Below are 4270 nucleotides of genomic sequence, written 5' to 3' on the forward strand. Positions count from 1 at the left end.
ATCATGATTATCTGGGTTGTGAAGATCTTTTTTGTACAGTTCTTCTGTGTATTTTTGCCATCTCTTCTTAATATCTTCTGCTTCTGTTAGATCCATACCATTCCTGTCCTTTATCGAGCTCATCTTTGCATGAAATGTTCCTTTGGTATCTCTGATTTTCTTGAAGAGATCCCTAGTCTTTCCCATTCTGTTGTTTTCCTCTATTTCTTTGCATTGATCACTGAAGAAGGCTTTCTTATCTCTTCTTGCTATTCTTTGGAACTCTGCATTCAGATGCTTATATCTTTCCTTTGCTCCTTTGCTTTTCGCTTCTCTTCTTTTCACACCTATTTGTAAGGCCTCCCCAGACAGCCATTTTGCTTTTTTGCATTTCTTTTCTATGGGAATGGTCTTGATCCCTGTCTCCTGTACAATGTCATGAACCTCATTCCATAGTTCATCAGGCACTCCATCTATCAGATCTAGGCCCTTAAATCTATTTCTCACTTCCACTGTATAATCATAAGGGATTTGATTTAGGTCATACCTGAATGGTCTAGTGGTTTTCCCTACTTTCTTCAATTTAAGTCTGAATTTGGCAATAAGGAGTTCATGGTCTGAGCCACAGTCAGCTCCTGGTCTTGTTTTTGCTGACTGTATAGAGCTTCTCCATCTTTGGTTGCAAAGAATATAATCAATCTGATTTCAGTGTTGACCATCTGGTGATGTCCATGTGTAGAGTCTTCTCTTGTGTTGTTGGAAGAAGGTGTTTGTTATGACCAGTGCATTTTCTTGGCAAAACTCTATTAGTCTTTGCCCTGCTTCATTCCGTATTCTAGGCCAAATTTGCCTGTTACTCCAGGTGTTTCTTGACTTCCTACTTTTGCATTCCAGTCCCCTATAATGAAAAGGACATCCTTTTGGGGTGTTAATTCTAAAAGGTCTTGTAGGTCTTCATAGAACCATTCAACTTCAGCTTCTTCAGCGTTACTGGTTGGGGCATAGACTTGGATTACTGTGATATTGAATGGTTTGCGTTGGAAACGAACAGAGATTATTATGTCGTTTTTGAGATTGCATCCAAGTCCTGCATTTCGGACTCTTTTGTTGACCACGATGGCCACTCCATTTCTTCTGAGGGATTCCTGCCCGCAGTAGTAGATATAATGGTCATCTGAGTTAAAGTCACCATTCCAGTCCATTTCAATTAGCTGATTCCTAGAATGTCGACATTCACTCTTGCCATCTCTTGTTTGACCACTTCCAATTTGCCTTGATTCATGGACCTGACATTCCAGTTTCCTATGCAGTGTAAAGCTAATTAAAGATTATATGCAGTGTAAAGCTAATTAAAGATATGAAGTGTAAAGCTAATTAAAGATTGGAAAGGATTTTTTAAAAAATCGTGGTTATTGAGTTCAATGTTTTAGGCTGTCTTTGAAAGGCAAATTTAAACTAATACCTCAATAAATAAAAGGATTTAAATGATCATTTTGCAAAAATTCACCAATATTATAATATGAAAGATTAAAAAATTTGTGCAAATTTAATGACAATAAATTTTTTAGGATGAATTTATTCCTACTGAAAAAGATGATGTGTGTTTGTGTGCTCAGCCATGTCCAACTCTTTGCAACCCTGTGGACTGTAGTCCACCAGGTGCCTCTGTCCATTGAATTTTCCAAGCAAGAATACTGGAGTGAGTTGCCATTTTTGACTACAAGGGATCTTCCCAGCCCAAGGATCAAACCTGCATCTCTTGTGTCCCCTGCATTGGCAGATGGATTCTTTACCACAGAGCTACCTGGGAAAGAAAAAGGCGACGTTATATTTTAATAGTAACTTACATTTAAGCCTATCAGGCATTTAATTAGTTTTATGAACAATGAACTTCAGCTGAATATGTTTATATCACGGACAATGTCATTCACTTTAGACATTGTCTCAGATTCATGCACCTAATCCCATCATTAAGAAATTAAATCAATAATACAAGGTAACCCTTGGTTTGCAGTTACTCAAATTCAAAAGAAAATATTCAATTTCCTTCTTAAATCTCCCAAGCTGTTTCAGTCTTCATTTGTAACAGAAAATAAATCCTTTAGCAGGTCTGCAATGCAAATGATAAACTATCATCACTCAGTCTGATTTGCACTGGAAATAATTACACAGCTTGGCATTAATTCATTTTAATCAATTTTTGAAACTGGAAGTTGAAACATCTTCCCACTAGGATTTTGGAGTAGTTGTTACCCTGTAGTTCTTTGAGATGATTTCAGAATATGCAGGCAAAGGCACCAAACACCATAGATGTTAACTATGGAATTAGAAATGATGGACAGACCAATATATTGGCATATCTATTCTAGTAGGTCTCTCTCTGTGGATGTAACAAGGATTTCTAGTGGCCGTATGTATACTCAGTTCACAAATCTAAACTAATTTTAATTTATCATAGAGCTATATTTTAATAGGTTCGAATTAAACCAAGGTGCAAATCATCACTATCTGTCCTCTAGGGAAGGAGACAGTCTAACAATAAGCTGTAGCACTGAAGACTTCAGCCATTTTCCTGACTGTCTACAAGGATTTTATCAAAGTTTTGCCTTGCATTTTATGTTTCATTTGAACTGCGTGACTATAGAAAGTATATATAAATGGTGAATTTATGGTATGCAGTGAATTGCCACATTAGTGCTAAAAAACATTTTCAAGAGTTGTCTAATCCAAACTACACTTTAATTCCAAATGTAATGAATTATATTTTGATACCTACATTTCATGGTGATTGAAAAAAATTTTTTCAACACACTAAATTTAAACTTTTAAAGGCTTTGATTTACTCAACAATTTGGAAGTTTCCTGGCTTTGCTTAAGCTAAGTACTATTCTTTCCATTCATGACTACTGGGTATAACCTACTGAAAGTCTATTAAAATAAATATGATACAAAATAGATAGACCAGGTTATACAATTTTAAAACGTCATTCTAGTAACATTGGCTGAATGACAGCAAGATCATCTGACAAAAACTTACTAAGTTTATACAAGGCAGGAAGGATTAAGATTCAGTCTTTTTAAATAAAAAACATACTCTAATTTTCATTGTTTTTCAAAAAATATACAGTAAAATAAACATGGCTAACAGAGTGTTGTCAATTAGTGGTTATTTGCAACTAGCCTAAGTGAATAAATGCAAATGATTTGTAGTTAAAATACTAATTTTTTGCAAATGGATATTTCTGAAGCCTCTATGTCCTTACTTAGGTGTAACATACTATATGTATTCTTTATTTGTATATGTGCTATCAATTTTTCTTTCATTCTTGTTATTGATTAAAAAAATAACTATATCTATATAAATATCAATATCTAACTATATATCTACCTATCTATCTCTCTATCAAGCTATCTTCTAGCAGTAAAGCTACTTGAAAAAAGCTCTTTATTCATATTGGCCAAAGTGAATTTGGTAAGTCTTTTATGGATAAATATTATGATGTGAGCTAGAAGTCAGGCTTTGCCAAAATTATCACAATCGCCATTTTGAAATGATAGTTACTAAAACAAGAATACAATTATGCAGAGTTTAATTAGACTAGAAAATGTGAATTAACTGTAAAAAAACAAAAACTGAAATATAATGAGCAATTAAGATGCAAGTACTTTTTAGCATTTTAAAATAATAACTACAAAGCTGCATTTTCTGTTTAAATTTTCATTTCACTGACTGCCTGACTGTATCTTAGGCTTGTCTTATTGATTGCTGACCTTTTCCTGTCATTGGATGTTAAATACCATGTAATGAATGCCTCACAATATAATATGGCCTGAAGTGGATCAGTAAGTTGAATGTGACCATAAGAAATGGATCCAATTCTTGACTTAGCAGAGACTAATCTTATTTATAAGGTTCCTTTATTCCATTTCATTTTTTTCTAGTATATTCACTTACTAAACACTATTATTAATCAAATTAGTGGTGATTTTAGTATTTTATCATTGTTTCAATGTTTCATTAGTAAAAGGCAACAACATAATCTTATTGACTGTGAGGCTATTGTCTGGTCAATTCCTTTTTAAGCCTCAGGCTTTAGGACACACTAGTTTTTAGATCCTCTCTAAGACCGTCGACTTCACTTTCACGCATTAGAGAAGGAAATGGCAAACCACTCCAGTGTTCTTGCCTGGAGAATCCCAGAGATGGGGAAGCCTGGTGGGCTGCCGTCTATGGGGTCACACAGAGTCGGACACGACTGAAGCGACTTAGCAGCAGCAGCAGCAAGACCTT

Source organism: Bison bison, unplaced genomic scaffold, assembly GCF_000754665.1.
Source record: "Bison bison bison isolate TAMUID 2011002044 unplaced genomic scaffold, Bison_UMD1.0 scf7180017864479, whole genome shotgun sequence".
NCBI classification, from domain to species: Eukaryota; Metazoa; Chordata; class Mammalia; order Artiodactyla; family Bovidae; genus Bison; species Bison bison.